Source organism: Mustela nigripes, chromosome 13 (genome assembly GCF_022355385.1).
Source record: "Mustela nigripes isolate SB6536 chromosome 13, MUSNIG.SB6536, whole genome shotgun sequence".
In the NCBI taxonomy this organism is placed as follows: domain Eukaryota; kingdom Metazoa; phylum Chordata; class Mammalia; order Carnivora; family Mustelidae; genus Mustela; species Mustela nigripes.
The window spans coordinates 56,122,526-56,147,522 of record NC_081569.1 but is presented as its reverse complement, the minus strand read 5'-3'; the positions used below and the strand labels follow the sequence as shown (position 1 = coordinate 56,147,522).

General features: G+C 37.6%; 1 protein-coding gene and 1 pseudogene across 8 annotated transcripts in view; one reads left to right on the top strand and one right to left on the bottom strand.

The window, feature by feature from the left end:
* MEIS2 (Meis homeobox 2) overlaps positions 1–24,997 on the top strand; it is a 208,292-nt gene that overhangs the window by 111,612 nt on the left and 71,683 nt on the right. The gene's annotated exons all lie outside the window — the stretch shown is intronic.
* LOC132029173 (protein S100-A10-like) lies at positions 23,653–23,946 on the bottom strand (annotated as a pseudogene).

Below are 24,997 nucleotides of genomic sequence, written 5' to 3'. Positions count from 1 at the left end.
TTGATTTCAGCTCAGGTCATGCTCTCAGGGTCATGGGATCAAGCCCTGAGTTGGGCTCATGTGCTGGGCATGGAATCTGCTTAAGATTCTCTCTCCCTCCCTCTCTCCCCCTCTTAAAAAAAGCAAAACAAACAAGCAAACTTGTGGGGAACAGTCAAGAATAGAATTGGTCCTGTGGAAAATCATTGTGTGATGGGGGAGGGCAAATTTGAACACATCTCCCGTGATGGAGCAGAGAAAGACAAACAGAAAAATAATGAGTGAGAAACCAATGATAGAAGAACAGAGAATGGAGGACCAACATATGGGTAATTGTTCTTAAGGACAGCTAAGCACAAATAAAAGTGGTAATCGAGAACATAACAAGATAAATTACAATTTTCCTGAATTAAAGAAAGGACCATGTATGCCAATTGAAAGAACTTACTGAATCATGAACAAATATTGAGTTAAAAAAATGTAGAGGAAAAAAATACAGGTAGGAAAAATAAGTGTGCCCACTTACCAAAGAAATGAAGATAGATCTACCAATAGATAGGTGTTGAACCAGCCTTAAACCTGTCAAAAATAGCCGAAGAAAATAGAACAACTACAAATCGTAAGGAGAAAATATTGTAACTCAAGTTGTATCATACAAACCAAGCTGTTGATCATTTTCAGATATATAGACAATTAAAAAAAAAAACACGTACTCATGATGCATATTCTTGAAAAAAAGTAAAATATGAAAACATATTTCAACTAATAGAGAAATTCAAGTTAAGAATATAGGAATTGGGCGGAGGGGGGGGGCACCTGGGTGGCTCAGTGGGTTGGGCCTCTGCCTTCGGCTCAGGTCATGGTCCTGGGGTCCTGGGATCGAGCCCTGCATCGGGCTCTCTACTCAGCGGGGAGCCTACTTCCTTTCCTCTCTCTCTGCCTGCCTCTCTGCCTGCTTGTGATCTCTCTCTGTCAAATAAATAAATAAAAATAGTTTTTTTAAAAAGAATATAGGAATGGGGGAGTCATGTTCTTAAACTAGAAGGAGTTTTGAAAGCAGTTAAAATGAAAATAGCTAAATAATTGTTGCAAAATATGGCACAAAATTAAGAGCAAAAGAAATTTATGAAAAGCAGATACTTTATTTAAGATATAATAAAGCAAAACTGTTTCTTACTTTAAAAAGTTATACTGGCAAATATTGAGAAGTAGGGGATACGTGCAAAGTGGCAAGCTCCTTGTTTTTGCATATCATAAAGGTGAAATATAATTCACTCAATTATTTGATTTAAAGACAAGTGGCCTAAGAAATGATACCTAGGGGCATCTGGGTGGCTCAGTGGGTTAAGCCGCTGCCTTTGGCTCAGGTCATGATCTCAGGGTCTTGGGATCGAGTCCCGCATCGGCCTCTCTGCTCAGCAGGGAGCCTGCTTCCTCCTCTCTCTCTCTGCCTGCCTCTCTGCCTACTTGTGCTCTCTCTCTGTCAAATAAATAAATAAAATCTTAAAACAACAACAACAAAAAAGAAATGATACTGAAAGTATAACTCGAAAAGAATTAAAATATTTATCTTCCAAAACACCAGAACAAAAATGAATTCAACTAACATATTTTATCAAATTTTGACAGGCTACTAAAAAATAATAGATTTAGGGTGGCTCAGTCAAGCATCTGCCTTAGGCTCAGGTCATAATCCTGGGGTCTTGGGATTGAGTCCCACATCAAGCTCCCTGCTCAGCAGGAAACCTGCTTCTCTCTCTCCCTTTGCCACTCCCCTTGCTTGTGCACGCGCTCTCTCTCTCTCTCTAGTAAATAACAAAATCTTTTTAAAAAGATAGATCTTCTTTTTCAGTATCCATAAAATAACTTTAATAATTGAATATATTTTAGTCCTCAAAGTGTTTGTTAATTGCAAACATCAGGGAGGCCACATTATTTGACCACAATAAAATAAAATGAGAAATTAATAATACAAAGTTAAGCAAATATCCATGGTAGTTATTAAAAATAATTTAGGGACACCTGGGTGGCTCAGTTGGTTAAGGGACTGCCTTTGGCTTAGGTCATGATCCCAGCGTCCTGGGTTCGAGTCCCACATTAGGCTCCTTGCTCAGTGGTGAGCCTGCTTCTCCCTCTGCCACTCTGTCTGCCTGTGCACTCTCTCTCTCTCTCTCACTCTCTCTCTCTGACAAATAAACAAAATCTTTTTTAAAAATAATTTTATTTAATAAAATTTTATTATTTAATAAATAAATAAAATTTTTTATTATTTAATAAATATTAATAAATAATATTTATTTTTATTGTTTCCCTTGAACAACTCTATCATCAAAAATGAAATCAAAATTGAAATTCCAGGCAATTTAAAAATAAATGATAGTGAAAACACTACAAATAAGCCTACAGGAGATACAGTGAGCACTATAGTTGGGGGAGTACTTAAATTATATCTTTACTTTAAATATATCTTAAAGTATTAAGCTGTACTTTAAATATATCTTAAAGTATTAAGCTGGAGTGAATAAAAATAAGTGGTTTCCATAAGAAGATGAAGTAATAGAGAAATAATTATGAAAAAAGTTGTAATAAATATATTTAAGAACTAGTCTTCAAAAATCAAATTCTCAACTAGAATTAGCAGAAATACTTGAAAAATCAAAAATAAAAGATGGAAGGGGCACCTGGGTGGCTCAGTTGGTTAAGGATCTGCCTTCGGGTCAGGGCATGATCCCAGGGTCCTGGGATCGAGCCCTGCTTCAGGCTCCCTACTTAGTGGGAAGCCTGCTTCTCCCTCTGCCTGCCACTCCCCCTTCTTGTGCTCTCTCTCTTTTCAACAAATAAATAAAATCTTTTAAAAAAAGAATAAAAGATGACTACAAACAAAACTAGGAATGAGAAAGACGAAATAACATAAATAGGAGATAATAATAAAAAACTTCTAGTAATTTTGAAAGTCTCGATGAACCGATTTTTTTTTAAGTGATGTGTACTTCACACCATGATGGCTATAAAAAAAAAACACACACACAATTGTATGTTGGTGAGGATGTGAAGAAATTAAGCCCTCTTACAGTGCTGATGAGTATGTAAAATGGTGTAGGCATTTGGGACAACAGTATAGCAGTTCCTTAAAAGGTGAACATAGAGTTATGATATGATCTTGGAGCTTCACTCCTAATTTTGTGCCCAAGAGAACTGAAGACATGTTTACTCAAAAATATGTACACAAATATTCATAGACCATTATTCATAATAACCAAAATGGGAAAATAACCCAAATGTCCATGAACTGATGCCTGGGCAAACAAAATGTGTGCGGCCATACACGGGAGTGTTTTTCAGCCATAAAAGCGAACAAGGCACTGATTTATACTACAACATGGATGAGCCTTGGAAACATGATGTTAAGTGAAAGAACAACTCAGACACAAAATAATCACCCATTATATGATCCCATTTATATGAAATGTGGAGAAAAGGCACTTCCATAAAGACCGTAAGTAGATTAGTAGCTGTCAGGGGCTGGAGGAGGGAGAAATGGGGAGTGACCACTGATGGGTATGGGCTTTCTTTCTGGGGTGATGACAATGTTCTGGAATTTGATAGTTGTGATGGTTGCACAACTTCATGACTATAGTAAAAACAATTGTGTTGTACACTTTTATTCTTAAAGATTTTATTTACTTGAGAGAGAGAGAGAGCTAGCAAGAGTGCACAAGCAGGGGGAGGGGCAGATGGAGAGGGAGAAACAGACTCCTCACTGAGCAGGGAGCTTTATGCAGGCCTCGATCCCAAGACCCTGGGACCAGGACCTGAGCTGAAGGCATATGCTTAACTGACTGAGCCACCCAGGTGCCCTACATCGCATACTTTTAAAAGGTTCATTTATGATATATAATTATATATATAAAATTTTTAAATAAAAAAATATATAAAATATAAATACATGTATTGCCAAAAAAATGATTCAAGAAGTAGGAAACCTGAGTATACCCATCATCATGGGAAAAAAAAAAGAAAGAAAAAGTTATCTAAAAACTAAACCCATCTCTCTCCCCAAAAGGTGGTAGATCTAGGCTGTTTTATGGTGGCATTTACCCAATTTCTTGTAATAATTCTTCTACTCTTCAGATAATTCTCAATATGGAAAAGATGAATAATTTCTTGATTTTTATACAGCCTAGTATCAAACAAGACATAAGATAAAACATGAAAGAAAAATGCAGATGATCTCTCATAAATATAGACTCAAAGGTCCTAAGTAGACTATTAATAAACCAAATTCAAAAGTGGGTTTTCAAAATGTAGTCGAATCTAGTAGACTCTCTTCCAGGAAAACAAAAATCTTCCAACATTAGAAAATGCATTAATAAAATTCGTGTCAATAGATCATGAGAAAACCCACATGTTAATTATATTAAATGCTTAAAAGTTAGGAAAAGTCAACATCCATTTCTGATTTTTAAATTCTTAATAAATAGGGAACAAGAAGATATTTTTAACATTGGACAGAATATGTATCAGAAAATAATACTTTGGATCAAATCAGATAGGAACCTCTACAGATAGATGCACTATAAATAAGAAACAGTATTTCTCAGCTTTTCTGGGAGTTGCTCTGGATTTTCTAATCAATGCAGCAAGAGAAAAAAAAAGAAACTAAAAGTATAAATACCAGGAAGGAAGAGAAAAACTTAAATAATTTGCAAGTGGTATTGCCTGCCTGAACAACAGTAAAAAAAAATCAAATGAAATGAAAAGAATGAAATGAAAAACTATTCAAAACAATGTGAAGTTAGTAGGTTACAAAATCAGTCTGTAAATATCAATAGCTTAGCTTCTTACCAACATTAAAAAAAAGAGTCAATGAAAATATATATCAACTGGCAACTTTAAAAGACAATATTTTATTCCTATTTGAAAAAATGACAAAACCGAAAGACATGGAAGAAAACTTGACTAAATGGAGAGGCATATTATAAACATATCAGTTTTCCCCAATCTACACAACAAAATGTTAAGTTTTTGAGAAGCCTGACCAAAAAAAAAAAAAAAAAAAAAAGATTTATTTTGAAGAATAAATACACTAATATACCGTATGATTTTTTTTTAAGAACGACAGAAGTAGGGTATTACCCTACTTTAGTTAATATGCATTACAAAGCTATAGTAATTAAGTTGGCTTTGAACTGGCACAGAAATGAACATGCCTGTCAGTGAAACAGAAGAAAAAGTATAGAACCATACCTAAGTTTAATAAGAATTTATTTTAAAATAAAGATAGGGGGCGCCTGGGTGGCTCAGTGGGTTAAGCCGCTGCCTTCGGCTCAGGTCATGATCTCAGGGTCCTGGGATTGAGTCCCACATCGGGCTCTCTGCTCAGCAGGGAGCCTGCTTCCCTTCCTCTCTCTCTGCCTGCCTCTCTGCCTACTTGTGATCTCTCTCTCTCTCTGTCAAATAAATAAATAAATCTTTAAAAAAATAAATAAATAAAATAAAATAAAGATAGTATCTCAAATGGGAGAAGACAGAAGAGATTATATCACTTGATTCCTGATGAATTAAAAATTTGAATGTAAGAAAACAACAAAATTGGTAGAATAGAATATAATTAGATAATTATGTAATTTTAAGTTAAAAATGTCTCTTTGTGTGTGGTCTCAGGGGCACGAAACACTATCGATATAACTACTAAAAAAAATAAATTAAGGTTTCTGTATGGCAAGCAACACCATAAACAAAATGAAAAGACAAAAGACAGAAGTCTGTTTAAAAGGTAACAGACTGGGATGCCTGGGTGGCTCAGTCAGTTGGGAAACTGCCTTCAGCTCAGGTCATGATCTCAGGGTCCTGGGATCAAGTCCCAAATCAGGCTCCTTGCTCATCAGGGAGCCTGCTTCTCCCTCTGCCTGCTGCTCCCGCTGCTTGTACGTGCTCTTTCTCTTCTCAGGTAAATAAACAAAATCTTTAAAAAAATAAATAAAAATAAAAAAATTTTTAAAAGGTAACAGACTGTAAGAAAGAGGATATATGCAAAATAGAATTGTATAGTAACTATATATAAATTATTATATGGCTGAATGTACATAGTTGAATTAAACATGCATCTGATAAAAGTCCACACTAAGTAGTTCACTAGTGAAAAATGCAAATGATCTGTAACCATAGGAAAAAATGTATCCTATCTAGTACTCAAGGAAATAAAAATTAAAATAAGATACCAGTTTTTATCTATCAGATCAGCATACATCAAAGAGACTGATAGCGCCGCTTTTGGCAAGGATGTGGGGCGGGGGCACTTTCAAATTATGTTGGGCATTCAGTGCCCACACTGATAAAACCTTTCTGGAGAAGCCTCCCCTTAAGAAAATGTGTACTTTTGACCCCAGATTTCCGCCTCTAGCAATTTTCCTAAAAAGTTAATGAATTAATGAGCAAGGATGTAAGTAGACATTGATTACAGTTGTTTACTTTAGTCGTAACATTGGAAGCAATCTATCTAGTAATCAAGAACAAATTAGACAGATTGTGATACAACTCAATTGTGGAATGGTATGCAGCCATTAAAAATAATAACAGGTGGCCCAAAAGGGTTTTACTTACATGAACATTTGTTAAGATCTTCTGCTCAGACATAGACTTCGGCTCACACAATGTTAGTTGTGATAGAGAAGACAATTAAGTTACCTAAAATTAAAAAAAAAAAAATCATCATGGGGACGTATATTGATACGAGATGATGGTCATGCCATTTTCTAAAAAGCAGATAGAATATAGTACATGCAGCATGAACCCATTTTGGTAAAAATAATATAAATTCAAATATATGTTTCTGGAAAATGTTTTGGAAGGTTATGACATAAAATATTAGATGTGGCTTTTCTGGGTAGGGAATTATTTGGGACTTAATTTGTTTTCCCTTTGCTTCTTTTTGTCTTTCCAAAGTTTTCTACAATGAGCATTCCTGCTTAGGTAATAAATAATACTTTTTTTAAAGTTTCCCCAAATAAAATGATCCATGTAATAAACAAGAATGTGGGGAAAAGAAAAGACAACAACAACACTCTTTAGTGAATGAAACAGGAATGCTAGTGTGATACAGTGATAAGAGCCCAGATCCCAGAGCCAGACTGGCCTGGATTCATCCAATCTAGATTCTGCTCCTTCCTGAAGGTGTTACTTCAACAGATTCTGCATCTGTAAAACACAGATTCGCTCGGAGGATTAGCAGAAATATATGTAAATCACCCAACACCGTCTCTGGCACATACTACGCGTTTAACTGAAGGTTAATCCTCATCGCTGTTCTTGTTGTCATAAAGGCCAAGGAAATCAGCCTGTAGACCGGAAACAGATTCGTATTGCCAAGAAGAAACGTGGCTTAATTGTTAAGAAGTTTTTGTGGGTCGTGTATCATCTTGTGAAATACGGAGGATGTGTGTGCTTCTACCCAAAGAGAGTGGCTTATCAAAATTTGTGGCCCCGTTACAATTTGGACTTGGAGAGCATGTGCCCTCCTAGAGGGCCAGAGAAGTAACGTCTGCAGTGTGGGTCCTCCTTGCCTCTCCGCAAGGAATCTGGTACATTAGTAGTTGCTAAGCAAGCAGCGAGTGGAGTTGGATGAGGGTTGCTTGGTCTCCTCTGGTTAGACTTTGGATTTGGAGAGCACTTCATGGTTTGCCTGTGTTTACTGAAGCCCTGATTGCCAGAGATCCCTCAAGAGGATAAAGGTCAGCCAGGCTCTCCTAGATGTTACCTTCAGGAATTAGGGATAGGGAATTCCCCAAGAAAAAGATCCTGCTTTTGTGGATATTTAATATTATGAGTTGATGTCTATTGCTATGATGAGTTGACCGTGCTAGTAAGTTGTTCATTGCAGTGATTACCTTCTGAAATATGACAGCTCTATGACACAGGATATTGCTTATTATTCCTTCTAATAGATGAGGAGCCCAAGAGGAGGCAAAGTAATGGGTATAGTCAGTACAGCTACGAGCTTGAATTAGATTCCATCTGATTCAAAATCTATGCTTTTAAACATTTTGCTACCCTTCTTCCCTCTTCCTTCTAATCAATGGGATTTTTTTTTTAATTATGTTTCAGAATATCTCATTTGTTGCTGTCTATTTAATGAATTTGATTTATTTAAATCCTTTAATATTGATGCCATTAGCAACCTGGGTTTAAATAACTATATGAAAGATTCTTAAAAAATCTTTTTCCTGAGCTGAATTTTGGTTCTAAGATTCTGTTATTGGGTTGTCATTTGTATACTTGCCATTCCTTAAAAGTTCCATCTGAACTTTAAAGTTTTTAGGGTCACGGGTCGTGGTTTTACTCCTCTTTATATCCCATGCAAGCATCATGCTTGCTGATCATTGGTAGTCCATAAACACTGGGTTAAATTGCATGTCCCCACTAATCATACTAAAAGATGAAGAAATAAAAATTAATGACTCCCAGCAAAACTATGGAGAAATTGAGTCTCAATCATCTGATCTACTGTTTTCTGTCCAGTTTCTTGACCCAGAGGCATAGTGCCTTCCGTCTCCATCAGCTGTGGTGTGTCACAGTGTATAAGGTCCAGTGTTTCTAGATGACACATATGTGTTAGCATATACCCCTGGATAGGATCATGTCCAGAAGAAGCCACTCTCACCCACTTGCATTCACATTCTGTCACCTTGGAACTCAGCCTGGGCGTGGAGGTGCCTGTGAGTATCCTCTCTGTTGTGAACCAGCCAAAACGATAAACAGTTGGAAATTTAAAAAACAAAAAACAAAAAAGAGAACCACAGTTGGATTCCCAGTTCTACCACTCTCTAGCTGGGTGACCTTAGGCAGATAACTTACCCTCTCGGAAGCTCAGCCTGAGATGGAGCTGCTCATGCTAATCTCACAGCGTTGTCTCGAGAGGAGGAAGTGCGTTGTGTGCAGAGCCCATGACGCACGGTAAGGCGTTCAGTAAAAGCAGGGAACACTTGGAGAAAAAAAAAAAAACAAAACTCATTTTTGTGGTGCACCCATGGACTTGCGACTTGCCTTCAGAAATTTCCCGATTCTATTTTGAATAAATTTAAAGAGCGCTGAAACACTGCTATGTGATTTGTAGAAAAAAACAAGAAGGGGAAAAAAGCAATCCTGGGCCTTTGGGGGGAGTGTCTGCACCTGAACAGTGTTAGGAAAAAGCTTCAGTTGACTGAAATTCAGACAGCACTCTCCAAGCAGTTCAACCCGCGCTGATTTGAGGAGCTCTTTTGTTTGCATAAATAAAACACTAAAAATGTTATTGAGCTATTCCGTGGAGGAGCAGCCTACCTGGTAATGTAAGACTGTGTTTTCATGCAGTTTTTATTCAAAGCAAAACATAAACCAATGAAAGAAAAACAGAAAGTGATAAGTAACGTGGCTCTATTTTCTGTGAACATATGGTAGATGTTTAAAATGAGGTATGTCAGCTCTTAATTCCCCAGGTGCTTGCCTTAGTCTCGATAATAAGGTCGTTCTATGGAGGGGAGGGATTTCCCATCTCTTGATATTTTAATCTTTGGGAAAAATACGAGCCTGACTCTTCTCTTCTGGGCACGTCTTACCAGGAATATAAGGAAGCATTTCTCTGTGATTGGCACACAAAACGTGCCAAGAGAAATTCTGGTGGTTGTGACTATACCACAGTCCATTACTTTCTCACCCCAAAGATCAAGAAAGGCCAGAGACAGGGAAAGACTGTTCCATTTGTTCTTGACCACACGTGGCATGGAGATTTAACCAGGAGGTCCTTGTTCTTCATGCCCTGTCCATTTAATCCTGAATTTAGCTTATGAGCTATGTTAACCCTTGTGTGCCACGGCTGTGATTCTTGTGTAAGAATCCAGGAAGTCTGAGGCGAGGTGAGGGTCAGACCTAGAGGGCGAGATCGTATTTCAACATGATGAATACCTACTGTTTGGGAAATGACCTTTTTTGTTTCTATTTTTCATATTTTTAGATGATGTTAGGGTATGTCACAGCTCTGAAATGCTTTAAGAATTAAGGAAAATATAGGGAATCATTGAGCTGTTGGTATATATAAAATGACTTAATTTTCAGAATATAAATAATTTGATTTTGGAGTATAAGTATAAAAAATATTACAAATAAAATTGGTGGACTCATTGACCTTCCTGAACCCCACATCTGTGGCTAGATAGAAACAAAACACGTAGCAAGTGAAACAGGTAAAACTTGAAATATAAATGTTTACAATTCTGAAATCTGTTGTTTTGTATCAACATGATATTTGGTATTTTAAAACATAACATTGTAGACTTGATATTCTCCCTAATGTATTATTATTATTTCTTAATCATGAAGAATGGGCACTTCATGATACAAAATAAGACAGGAGTTCATCCTTAGCAGAAATTTGGGTGACATTCTCCAACTTTCTAGGAAATGGAAATGAGACTGATTTATGTTAAAATGACTTCAAAGGCAAAGATAAAAAAACGCTCTCATTTGGACAACAGTGAGAAAGAGAATTGATGTAAAAACACTGCTAACCTAAGGGATGCCTGGGTGGCTCCGTTGCCTAAGCCTCTGCCTTTCGCTTAGTTCATGATCCCAGGGTCCTGGATCGAGCCCTATGTCGGGCTTGCTCCGTGGGGAGCCTGCTTCTCCCTCTCTCTCTGTTTGTGCTCTCTCTCTGGCAAATGAACAAATAAAATCTTAAAAAAAATAATAAAAATATCGCTAAATTAAATGTTTAGAAATATGTAATTATAAATTCTATTGGGGAGCTATGGACAACGAGGCATATCATATATAAGCTGCAAACAGTTTTAGAAACTAGTGGATTTATATATCTCACAAAGTTTTCGAATAGAACACCAGTGTTTTTAAAAGAATAAGAGAACAATTATCATTTGTTTTTAGGGTTTTTTAAAATTTTTTATTTATTTTTTATTTTTTTTTAAGATTTTATTTTTTTGACAGAGATCACAAGTAGATGGAGAGGCAGAGAGAGAGAGAGAGAGAGAGAGAGAGAAAAGCAGGCTCCCTGCTGAGCAGAGAGCCCCATGCGGGACTTGATCCCAGGACCCTGAGATCATGACCTGAGCCGAAGGCAGCAGCTTAACCCACTGAGCCACCCAGGCGCCCTAGGGGTTTTTTTTTTAAATCAAAATATGGTTACCATTTTTAACTTTTTTTTTTTTTAAGAAGGAGGTGGGAAGGGCAGAGGGAGAGGGAGAGAGAGAATCTTAAGCAGGCTCTACACCCGGTCTGGAACCTGATACAGGGTTTGATCTCACAACTCTGAATTCAGAACCCTGAGATCAAGAACTGAGCTGAAATCAAGAGTCGGATGCTTAAATGACTGAGCCACCCAGGTGTCCCTTAGCTTTTTAAATCATCATCACTCCGTTCATCCTCCCAATTCTCCTAATGACCTGTAGGGTATTTTTATTCTATTCTATAGATGAGCAAACAGATTTGGTGGAAACAGAAGCCGTCTTCCTAGAGTTTTATTGGTGTCTATTAGCAAGGACAAAGCAGGTATGCGAATACAGAGATCTAAGTATCTACTAGATACTTAACAGATCTAAAGAAAACTCATAACCCATGCAAAGAAACCCATTTTGTTTTTTGTGTGTGAAGATTTTATTTATTTATTTATTTGACCGAGAGTGCACAAGCAAGGGGAGCAGCAGGCAGAAACGGAGTCCTCTAAATTCTGCTTTGGAAAGAAAGAGAGGTTGTTATACACTTGAATCTTAAACCTTAGTAAAATTAAGGTCATTTGGAAACCAGGAGAAATGATGGTGGCGGGTAACGTCCCTGGGGCTCCTTAGGCCATATGGCAACACATCACTGAGAGAAGGAAAGAACAGGAAGAAAAAAAGTTTTAAAAGGCACAGGACTAATAAATGAATTTTTAAAAATAGACATCACGAAAGCATATACAGATGGAGGGAGAAATTAGAAGTTCTTTGCAGATGACCACTGTTTGGTTACTTACTCCAAATGTGAAGAAAAATTAATAGGCTTCTTTATTTAAAAACCCAGTAAGTGGATAACTCATCCTTCTAAGGGGTTTAACTTCTGAGTCAGCTTGGCTAAGTATGGAAGACAGCCATGCGCAAGCAAAAGATCCAGCCGGTGTGCCCCTGTGCCACTTTTTAAGGAGCTGGTGAGTAGCAGAAGGGCTCTTTGATGGTCCTTCTTTAATGCTTCAGCTGGGCCTCACCAACCACAATGGAATCATTCAATCCTAGCCATCGAGCAGTGCCTGTATTGATATAGTCTCTGAATTATTAGTTCATTTCAAGCTGCCTAGAAAGGCCTTAAGGTTGCTTTTGTGGGCTTTTTTAAGAAGCTTAATTATACCTTGACATTCATTCACTCACTCATTCATCCCACAGGTATTAATCAAGCACTTCCTTTATGAACCACCCTCTGTGACAGGCACTGAAGATATAATGGTGGATAAAAAGAATAGATGCAAGTGTTGCCCTTGTGGTGCTCATAGACTGGTAAAAGGACAGTTGGGAAAGTGCCCTAAGGAGAAATTAGGGAGCTTTGAAAGAATATGTTAAGAGGGAATTGACCTGATCAAAAAGGTCAGTAACGATTAATAGTAGATGTGAAGTAAGAAGATGTTGCATTAGAGGGGTGAAGGACAGGTCACAAGGAAAGAAGTCAGAGACAGTATGTGCAAAGGTCCTGTGGCAGGAGAAAGCATTTAGAGTTGTGGAAATGGAAGGGTTGTATGGATGGAGGGGAGATGCTAGATGATAGAACAACATGACTCTGGAGGCTCCCACTCAGCTCATCTGGTTCCTTTCAGGCACTGGAAAAGCATTTTATCTTTAGCCTGAAAGCAATGGAAATCCACTGAAGTATGTCAAGCTGCAGAGTGACAAGATCAAATCTGTACTTTGCAGTGATGATTCTGACTCCAGTATGGAGAATAGATTGGCTGAGGGCCAAAGTGAATGCTCAGAAACTAATTAGGGTATATATGCTTTTAAAAATTCAGTCCTTTTACTTATACTTGATTTCTTAGGTCCATTATCTACCTATAATATCTTATCATAACTTTTCTGTGCTGCTGAAATGAATAGAAGGTTTACTTTTTAAAAACTTCTCCTTGACAACATCATGCAGCACCATGAAAAAAGTCGGGCACCCCGCCCCCCCAGGAAAGCCATATTCTCATGATCTCAGTACAATAAGTTTTGTGTTCAGGTTTTTTTTTTCCTGTTTCTGTATGGTTTTCATATTGATGTTGTAATGTCTTTGTCATATTCCATTGAGATGTATTAAAAGGTAGTTACCTGTTGCTTAGGACATTTAGGTAAGAAGTTTAAACATTTAGGACATTTAGGTAAGAAGTTTAAACCAAGGATGACAGGATCCACGAAGTGCTGTCCAAATATGTTTTTCATCTTTCAGTAATAGAAACTAAGTTGGGAGAGCATATTCTGTCACTTTCAACCCCAGTTAGGTAGAAATCCCCCTTTATGGAGAATGTAAAGTCTCCTAAGTATTTGTATTAAGAGTAATGCATGTTGCTTAGGCTGTTAAAGAAATATTGATTGCTGACCCTTAACTGGAATACTTAGCTTTTATTTTTCTTCTTTTTACATAAATTGCGTATATTGTATTCCCCTCAGGGAGAACTTAAAAGCATTTTGTGTTATGGAGGCTCCGTTCTAAGATCTTATTGCTTTTGAGATGAATAAATGCAAGTCTTGCTATCACTGGAACAGACCTTTTCTTCCCCCCCTATATAACAAGCCATGCAAGTAATACAGGGCTGAATCTGGCCCCAGAACTTCTAAAGTTCCAAGCCAGTTTCTTAGGGCCAAATTTAGCTTCCAGCTTTCAGCTGATGAAGAGCTTTGGCATATAAGCAATCTAATTTTTGTTCAGCAAAAAGCTCCTTGGATGTTTAAAAAATAATTTTAAAATTTGTATTACCAGGTGATGCTTCAGCATTTCTTAGGGATTGACTGCAAATACTTGCTCAGAAAACAATGTACCTTAAAGATACTTTTTATCAGCCTTTGAGGTATTCGAATGAAATGGGTTGGCACCAAAACATTTCAATATGCTATAGGAAATGAAATAGGGCCAAAGAGGTTTTTATGTTCTGACTATTCCTTTTTTCCATTACTAGCCAGAGGCAAGTAGATCAACTTTACATCCCCTCCCTGTTTTATTTTTATCAACTTCTTAGGAAGTTTCAGGGTATTTGGTTTTGGGGGTTTTGTTGTTGTTGTTGGCCTATCTTTGAACACACAAAATGGGAAATTTAAATTTTTAAATGTTTCTTATCTATTTATCTGCTCTTGTCTATTTCTCTTATCTGTTGATGAGATGTTGCTTTAAACACATTTAATATTACTAATTAATTTAATTACACCTACTGTAGTGGCGTTAACACATTTTCTATTATCTGCTCTGATGTGATACAGTGCCCTCCTCCAGCCACCTTAACTTAAGGCTTTAATTGCTTTCCCCAAGCCTCAGCTCATGTTTGATTTATCTGATTTCTTTGTATAAAGATTCTCTAGTTTACGATGTGTACACAAGTCATTAAGTTGGTGTTGATGTTTATGCAGTGAACTTGCCAACTGGTTACAGCAGACATCCCTTTATGAATTTATGACGGGGCAATAAAGACAAGTGTCAGAAGCCCCTTGTCTGGGCAAGGAATCACTTTCCTTGCACTAGGTTGGGGACAGTCATGCAGATGCTGCCACTAATTGGAGTAGCAAAGGGCATGTTGAAATACGTATTTGTTAAATTGTGAGCATCTCTAATTCACGGCAGCGAGTATGTGTGCATGTGTCCACATGTGTGTGTGTGACATGTGTGCATGTGTGTGCATGCGTGTGTGTGACAGACACACTCACACGTGTTTCCTCTTTGAAATGAAGCCATTATTATATACCAGGATTTTAACCGGGAGTTCATTCTTTATAAAATTGACTGGGTATATATGTAAATTATTATTATAGTCTCTGCCAATAATCTTAAATTCATCAGCTCTAGCAAGTAAAAGAAATACATGGAGAGGGCCACGTATCATTTTTTTAATCTATACTTTTTTTTTTTTTTTGCAAAAATAGGCCAAATGAACAAATGTTCTCCTCAAGTATTATGTCATAAGAAACTGGTTTCATTATGAGAAGATCTTCAAAGATTATAGGTGTGAGTTTAATCTACTAATTTTTATGCATATAGAAGTCTTCCTGATGGAGAGCCCAATCATACTTAAAAATAGTTACATATGTGTTATGTTAGCTCTCTTCATATACTGGGATGTACCAGCTTGACAGTCTTTGCCCTTTTAACTTCTCATTAATATTTAGAATTAAAAACCAGAAAAGTTGATTTTGATGTATACCACAGATGATTTATCTCCAAGTATTATTTATTGCAAACTCTCCTGTGTACATGTGAGTTTGGCTTCACATAAATGATACCAAAGTAGCCAGAGAATTAAGATAAAATTAAAGAGCTTAGAAGCACAAGAAGAGTAAGCCAAATAAGGAAAAAAACACTTTCGTATTGGAAGAAAAGGATGGACGATCAGGGAGGTGGAGAGAAGGAAGGGAGGAAGGTATTCCAGATGGTTCTGAAATTTGTGCAGTAGAGGAGAAGATTCTCAAATGTCATGTGGTTTTCTGAAGAGACAAAAACAGGACTTTAATGTTGATGGCAGAGAAGATAAACTGGAAGTGAGATAGTGAAATTCATTTTTATCTACATTTCCTCCCAATTCTCACCCTTTGTGGAAGCTCTTTCTCTTCATGCTGACAAAATTCAGATCATTAAATGCAGCTAAGAGTGCAGATTAAGAGAATAAATGGAACAGTGTCTAATTAGCAAGGTTGTACTGGGAAGGACTTAAAATATTTGCTACCACTTACAAGCTAAAAATCATCAAAATATCGTAGAATATTCTGAGAATGTTTCTAGCAGAAAAGTAAAGTAGAAGAGTAAGTTATACATTTTGGTATGAGAAAGCAAAATGAAGGGACTAGTTTTGATCTGCAGCAGTCATCTGTTCACGTGGTCCATTTTTACTGGGGTCCTTCACTCTAAAGTTTGGGGTTAAGCACCTGCAGGAATAAAGAGATGTGTGAAATATAGTTCCTCTTGCTGAGAATCTTCCTCTTACTGGGGAGTCAAGGCCCCCCAGTATCTATAATCCAAGACGGTTACATGATCTCTCCTGTTTGCTTCAATAATAAGTGAAGTGTGACCCAGATATCAGCTGATTCCTTTGACCACTCAAATGACTGTTTGAACCCTACACAATCTTGGTGCAAAATTCAGGCCCTTCATCAGCTTCTTGAAGAAATCAAACCACCTGAGGAGTTTTTGCATTTTCTAATTTTATTAAAGTTTTGCTGTGACATGGGAAATTGTTGCATCACATAGCACAAGTGTCACTTGAAAAATTCTTTTTATACCCAGCTCATCTCCAAGTGTCCCCTCTGAACAACCTTACTCATCTCTCCATCTCTTTTTCTAGGCAGCTCTCAACACAGCTTGTCAGCCCTTCAGAACCCTGTGGGATTCATTTCAACCTCCATTTCTGAGCTCCCAAGTGTATCAAAGAGACTTTTCAGTAGCATTGATTCTTCCTACTAAGCAATAATTTACCAGCAACTAAAAAACAGTAAAATTATTTCCATACGACTTTTTAAGAGAGGAAGAATCACTTCAAAGTAATGATCAAAGGAGATCTTGAATAATGGTATATCAGTTAGCATAGGCTGTGTTATGCTGCCTCGACAAAGAGCACCAGAATCTCGATGGCTTAACATAAGTGTTTGTTTCTTGGCACACAAAGTCCCTGAGGAGGAGTTCATGCTACTCTCTGAGGTAGCTGTCTTCCATATGCAAGGTCGCATGTAAAGGTCCTTCCATTTTGTGGCTCCTCTTCTCAACAAGTACCGTGATTGCCACAGCAAGAGAAAGGACCTGGGGAATTTATATCAGCAAGTGAGTTCTTTAGCCCCCAAAGAGCCTATGTACCCCCTTAGTCACATTCACATGTCTTGAACTAGGAGCATGGCCCTGCCCAATTCATGGGGAAGAGGGGCTGAGAAACATAGGCTCCCAAGTATATAAAAACCAGAAGAGAGCCTAAAATAAGGGAGAGCATCTCAACTACCTACAAGATGGCAAATATTTTGATGGCAATAATACAGGAATAAAATGGACAGAGAGGCCAGTATGGTTCAGTTAGGATTTTATGTATGTGTTCTAGGGTAGTGTGATGCAAGTTTGGGAAGATAGGTTGGGCCCAGAATGTGAAAGATCTTCAAATGCAGGCCAAGACTCTGGTTGTTTGTTTGTTTGGGCTTTGTTTTTTTTTGTTTTTTTTTTTGTTTGTTTTTTTTTAGGGGGGTGAGAGGGAGGAGGGAGCACAGAGGGAGGGAGAGAGAGAGAGAATCTTAAGTAGACTCCACGCCTAGCATAGAGGCGATATGGGCTCAATCTCACAACCCTGAGACCAGGACCTGCGCCAAAATTAAGAGTCAGATGCTTTGCCAGCTGAGCTACCCAGGTTCCCTAAGACTCTGGTTGTTGATGACATGGAGCCATTCAAGTTTTGGGAAAGGTAGGAATGATTCATTCAGTATCTCCTGCGGGTGCTCCTGGTTGGGCTTAACTATAGTCAGATTTAGAGACATGAAGAACAGTGAAAGATTTCCTTCTAAAACAGCTAAGTAGGAAGTAACACCCAAATTTGGGTGTTCCTAGGGGAAAACAAGGATACTATATTACTTCATCTCCTTACTTAATATGTCCCATTATTTTTGTGTACCTCCACTCCCCTTGACCAAAGTGCTTGAAAGAACCCATCACTTTTAAGACCCATTAGCAGACAAAAAAGATGCTGAATAATCACACAGCACAGGAAAAGTTTGTGGTTAGAAACAGTGGTGATATTCATGAGCATTTAAAATGTGTGAAGGTGTCAGTTAGGAATCAGCTATGTTAGGCTGAGAGGATTAACGGAGAAGGAGAATACTTCCAACTGCGTAGCAGAGCAATGGAAACAAAAGATTCTGAGCTGTGACTATATTTACCCAATATTGGAATAAACTGCCGTTATGTTATGTGTTCCATTATGTGCCAGATGCTAGGTTAGTACTTCAGTCCTTTAAGATGACCCGTTAAGACCTGAGATGGTCTGGCATTGGCTGCTTTGCTGGCCCTATCCTTCCACATGCACTCAGTCCCCTTCCTCTGCTTTAGGACTCTGGTCTCCAGCTTCCCAGCCTCCTGGCCGGCTCAGCCTTTATTTAGGTCTCTGCTCAGGTGTTACTTTCCAGAATGTTCTCACTGACCTACCCTACATAAAAGAACAGCATCCCTAGTCACTTTCTATCTCCTTTCAGAGATAACCTTAATCAAGTTCTTCTTTATAAAACTTAGTCCCAGGTAGACTGTGTGTGTGGTTTTGTTGTTGTTGTTGTTGTCGGTGGTGGTGGTGGTGGTTGCATATATCTTTTATCAGAATACAAATTCCATGAGGTCAGGGATTTATCTCGTCTGTTTGCCACTGTATTCTCAGGGCCTCAAACAGGGTCTGGCACTCAGTAATTGTTTGTTCAATTAACAAATGACTTATTTAAACCTCATAAGACCCCTATGAAGTAGGCACCATTAGTTTTCCTATTTTAGGAGTGAAGAATCTGAATCCTAGAGTGATTCAGTGGCCTCTTCAAAGTTTCACAGTTTAGAGCCAAGATGAAAAGCCAGGACTGTGATTCCAGAGGCAGTGCATTTGCCCACTACTCCTCTGACAACCCTGTACTCAGATCGTAGTAATTGGAAGTTGATGTAAAATTTGTTCTTTAAGAACCCAAACATTTAATGTATATGCTTGAAGAATTTCTCTGAGTGTCTTCTATATTTATTGAAAACATGATAAATATTTCTACATGTATGAGAAAGTAAACTGACCCCTACCCCCCCACCCCCTCTCCAAAAAAAAAAAAAAAAAGAGGAAAGAAAGAAAGAAAGGTGTCTTGTGGAGCTAATAAAGGGCGATCTTGAAGAGCAAATTTGCTCACATGGGCCAAATGCTTCCTCCTGCAGAGTGGGCTGCTTCCCAAAGAATTAGCCTCTCTCAAAATGAATTATTAACCCCAGCATCCTGGCCAAATTCCCACTTGGATAGTCTAGGAACTGTTCAAAACTTGGAATCTATTGAAATTAGCCTGGCTTGATTGCAGGCTCTGCATTAATTGTGATATAATAGAGTTTCTCCAGAGATTTGTGCATATATTATTCTAATTTGTATAGGCTGGCTTTGTCTCTTAAATTTTTTTAGTTTCTTCTTCCCCTTGTGAGATACGTCCTGAATTTCTGTATAAGTTTTTTTTTTCTTTCTTTTTTAAAAATTTTGGTGGGTGAATAATTGTAAGCTCCTTTTCCCCTTGGACTTGCCAAACCTTTTCCTCATTTGAGTGACTAGTTAGTCTATTGGTCATTCTAGAGGCATGTTGCAGACTTTAGTCACTAGAAGCTTCCAGATTCCCAGCTCTCTTGCACATGTGCAGGTATAGCCTGAGTAGGGGCAAGACTCATTCAGTTAAAGTTTTCTAGTTGTCTTTTTCAAGTGTACATTCCAGTGGGAGGCACATACATATTTTAAAGTTTAAAATGACTGATCTAATGATAGAACTATTTAGGACCATCATACAGCTATTAATTTCTTCAGACAATTTTGTTAAACGATACAGGCCACTTTTGTCTCCACTGAGAGCAGACTATGTAATATCATTTATGTTCCGGGGAGATAGGGAGGTATGAGTTTAGTTAAAACGACTGAATCACTTTGCTTTGGTAAAACTAAAACAAAGACCATAGAAATCCATTGTGTTACGTGATTTTGATGGCAGCTGTAGACCTCATACAATTCATCAAGTCTTGCTTACGTCCCATGATTCTTTTTTTCTCTAAGTTGGCCTTTCTTGCCTTAAATTGGCATAATCAAATCTACAATGCAATGGATTATCATAGGTAACTCCAACCATGTTTTCATATCCCATGCTTTCTCCCTAATTGATGTGCAGAGTTGGAGTGAAGATGCTGTTAAAAGGCAAAAAGTCATTCCTAGGGAAAAAGTTGGCCTCATAGATTTTCAGCACAAGGAAGGAAATTGCGAACTTGTGGCTTAAGTCTTTGCATTTATTTTCACCTGGGTCACGAACGAGTGATAAGTCACTTACGCTTTCTGCGTTCCCTTCTTTGTCTTTACCAAGTGAGAGGAGACAATGGATGCGAGCCATGTGTACTTAGAACTTCAGCGGCTAATATTAGAAAAATGCTTTGAAAATGACAGATGGGGAGAGCTATAAATGCAATTGCTAATGGATTTATGTGCTCTCTCTCCCTCCTTCCAACCTATTTCTCCCAGTACTTTCCAAAAAATTTCCCGGGGCTCCACCTGAAGTATGACCCCATGGCATCAAAGCACATGTGTTTCCTGAGTCAGTTGAGTGTTTCCAAAATGTATCTACACTTTAAATATAAATGTTTATCCGCTAGGGTATTAAATCATGGAAAGTGTTACTGCCTAGTATACTTATGCCTAGACTATTGTTAGAAGTTCTGTGGGGCTTTCTATGGGTTTTTTCCCCCTATATCTTAGTCAATATGGGCCTAAAAATATATAATTCCTTGTGGAAAAAAAAACGATTTTGATTTTCAATAGTGTAAACAAATTGATGGAGAGTATGCTTTTAAATCTGTAACATGCAGAAACTTCCCATCCACTTGCCATTAGCCTCCTCCCAACTGAGTGGTTCTAACTACTCATGTGAGAAGGTAAAAGCCTAAACACTGGTATTTCTCCTGCTTCCCTTGTGCACTTGAAATGAGACTCCGTACTTTTGTCTCAGGTCAGGCCTTGAAAGTGTTCATTCATTTATTCATTTCCCAGTTATTTATTGAGCTTATACTACTCTCCCAAGTACTTTTCTACAAGCTAGGCATACAGCAGTGAACAAAACAAGTGTAAATCCAAGTTCTTATTAATAAATCCATCAGAAGTTTTCATACGGTGTTTCTTGTAAACATCTCAATTTGTTCATAAAGTTAGAGGAGCATTGCTCCACTGGTGGTATTAATTGCTTTGTAAGAACATTATTTATCTTATGGAAGAACTTACTTAAGCAAAGAGCAAACTCCCTTAGCAATTCAATTTACAGTATATCTACTTGCTATACATTGTATTCCCAAATGTCCAAGGAGTTAAAAAAAAAAAGTAATGTCTCCAGGGAGTGAATCTAGGTTCTGTAACATTGGCAGCATGTCAGTCACTTAAAATGAAAAGGGAGAATGTATTCAAAGAGCTCAAGGAAGAGAAAAGAGAACATAACCCAGGAAATGTCAAAATACCAGTCTCAATCTCTATTTCTCCATTGCTCTAGATACCTGACTTCTTATATCTCTAATCCAGAACCTGACAGCTATCCATTATTGTTTCTAGAACGGTACAAATATCACTTGGATAAAATTGCACATAGGTTTATACATTCTTTATAACAGTATTTTAAGGCCATATTAAATTGGCTGGGTGGGCTAGAAAAAAGATGGAGGCCTTATAAAGCAGTGGTATAAAAATGTATAAACATTTTTTCCGCCAGAATTTCTCTCTTGTAGTGTACACTCAATGAAAATTTTAAATGTCCAAATAGCTGAGTTGAAAATTCTTTTGTTTAGTCTCTGCCAGGTCAGACTTGATACTAAATGGATACTGATTGTCAGCTAGCACTGTTCAAAGGAGGAGTTTCCAAGTCTAGATTTCTCCAATATCCGGGCCAAAACCAAGTCATGATCTGACATGGGGAAGCAGGGTTGTCAGTTGGATGGTGATTTCTATCCATACTTTTGACCTCTTTGAGATCATTTTTGGTTCTTCCTATTTACCTTTTGCCCTCTCTTCTCTCTTTTCTTAAGAAAATATTCTTGTTTTTTAAGATTTTATTTATTTATTGGACAGAGAGATCACAAGTAGGCAGAGCAGCAGACGGGGAATGGAGAAGCAGGCTCCCCGCTGATCAGAGAGCCTGATACGGGCTCCATCCCAGGACCCTGAGATCATGACCTGAGCCGGAGGCAGAGACCCAACCCACTGAGCCACCCAGGCACCCCAAGAAAATATTCTTATTTAGATAAAGTTTAATCAACAGTTTGATGGTATATATATATATATATATATATATATATATATATATATATATTAACCTTGGATTTTCTTAATGATTTTCTGCTAGAATCTAAAGGCCATTTGTGGCTTATTTCTTGCCATGTGGCAATCCTTAAGTGTTTCAACTTCTTAGAAAACTAAACCCACTCAGCTTATGTTGCTTTGAGGGTATATTTCCAATTACTGAAATAAGAGTATTTAAATTTTTTAGATATTTAAATAATGCATATGATTTCGTCTGGAACACACGAGTAGTGAAGATACCTTCAGACTTTACCCCAAACTACCCCAAATGAAAGCCTATGGTCAACTTACCTTGTGCTGAAATATTTATGCTTATGCTCTTAAATAAATTTAAAAAATTAAAATATTTATGCTCTATATATTATATAGGAATATGTGTCAAACTTGAGTTCATCTACCAAAGATACAACCTAGCAAGCATATATCAGAAACGTCAAAGGGCTTTGTCCATCATGTAGAAAAGTCAGAAGCGATATCTAAACTGTTGACCAGTCAACAATCAGAAAGGATGCTCAACTAATTAGAACACAAGCTGGCCATACTGATTCATACTAGTTGAATTCAGCTACATTAAAGGGTTGTCCTTTTAAAGTCCAGTTTTTGTGGAGACAACCATTTTCAAGGCTTCTTAAATCCTAGTAAGGAATATTTTTGTGCAAAAAATAGAATTATTTGTTTCTTTTTTTTTTTTTTTAAGATTTTATTTATTTATTTACACAGAGAGAGAGAGACAGCGAGAGAGGGAACACAAGCAGGGGGAGTGGGAGAGGGAGAAGCAGGCTTCCTGCAGATCAGGGAGCCTGATGCGGGGCTCTATCCCAGGACTCTGGGACCATGACCTGAGCCAAAGGCAGATGCTTAATGACTGAGCCACCCAGGTACCCCGGATTATTTGTTTCTAAGAATGTAAAGATAGGTCATCAATTTCTAATATACAAATTAGGAGGAATAAGAGGTAGCTATCACTTTCTATAATATCTTTTCACTTAATAGGTTAGAAAATATATAGCCAATTTATACACATATTCATATTTTTAATATGCTCCCATTATTCCACTGTTTTATCCAACCTGATAAGCTGATGAAACATGGTAGAAAGGTAATTAGAAAAACACTTCCTACTGAGGTCAGCTTGGCTACCCACGGCAAGAGTAACCTTTTCTCAATTTTTCTTTTCTTTGTTTTGAGAAACTAGAAAAGGAATTTGTTTACTGAGGGCAAGAGGATGCAAGCAATATAAAAATCAAAAGCTTATCTGACTTTTCTTTCTCTGCTTCTCAATTGGGGGTTGGATTTTACTTGCACAATTTCTGAGGGTCCCAATGTACCCATGGAATTTATACTGGGGGATGCTGTAGGACAGATTCTTAAGAGACCCTTCTAGAGAACTCTCAGTGGGTGGGAGTGTTGCTCATTGTTGCCTATGTTTTTCCCTTCTGCTTCATGTGTATTACAAAATAGTCATTGCATGTGATGGTGAGCCCTGAGATAGAGAGAAGCAGCTCTGGAAGCCCACTTTGCCCTCTAGGCACAGGTCGAGGTCCCTTCATTATTTTGTCCACGGCCAGAGGATCTATTTGATTTTCCAAAAATCCAGGGGACTCCTTTTCCATGAGTACTCTCAGGTGCTCCTCTCTTAAGTAGCGTTTATCCCCAGCAAACTCATGAAACGTGAACATCATGGTTTCCAAGGTCTGTCCCATTTGAGAGAGCATTTTGGTGAGGTCTGTTGAAACCTCGGCCTGAGGCGCAGTGGGGACAATTGACTGGCTGGGATGCACGTCCATTGAGTCCTTTTCCTCAATATTTTCTGATTTGCTGTCTAAGTTAGGAAGAAAGTAACCACATGTAATATTTAAGTAAGTTATAAATATATATTAGCATATATTCTTATTCTTTTGTAATGAAACCTTTTTGTGAGTGTGTTTGTGTTTTCTTTTAGTCCACAAGTGATTAATTCGTTTGGATTTACTCAGCATAACATTTAATTATGGTGGTAAAAGGCAAAATCCTATCAAATGGTTTGCTATTTCAGTATTTAATCACTTCTATCTTAAATGAGTATATGTTTAGTCAATAAATATCCAGAGTCATGAAAACGTGTATTTTTATGTACCATATATATTTTCTCATCTTGTTTGGTGAGGACATAGATTAGATAGTTGATAATCTTCTATAATTACCGGAAGAAACATATTCATAAGTATGTTGAAAGACATTTTAAAAGTGCTCTAGTTACTGATGACTTGACGTTCTGAAGACAAATTGGACACTCACAAAGTGATTGTTTTCATCTGCTTTAGAAACACTTTATATGTAAAATAATTGTGTGTTTAGGTGAAACAGTCATGGGCAATATATGCGCAAAGACAGACCAGCGTTGTGACAGTACCTCGTTCTGTCCCCATCTTGATTCAGTCAACTTTCACTAAACAGGCTGCTTTAAAAGGGGGAAGGAAAAGCAACTTGATAAGATAAAACTATGGGGAATTCCAAAATAAATACTGATAACTGACCTGTTTTTTGATGGCTCATTAATAGTTTTTTTGCTATGGTAGGAGTTGCTTGGCTTTATTTACTAGTACCAGTGGATAACTATGGTAAACACTTGGGTAATATCTTTGACATTTTCATATTCCCTGGATTGATAATGACCTTTCTCTCCCCCTTGTCTTTAAGATTTGATTTATTTATTTGAAGAGAGAGATCACAGTAGTCAGAGAGGCAGGCAGAGAGAGAGGCGGGGAAGCAGGCTCCTGGCTGAGC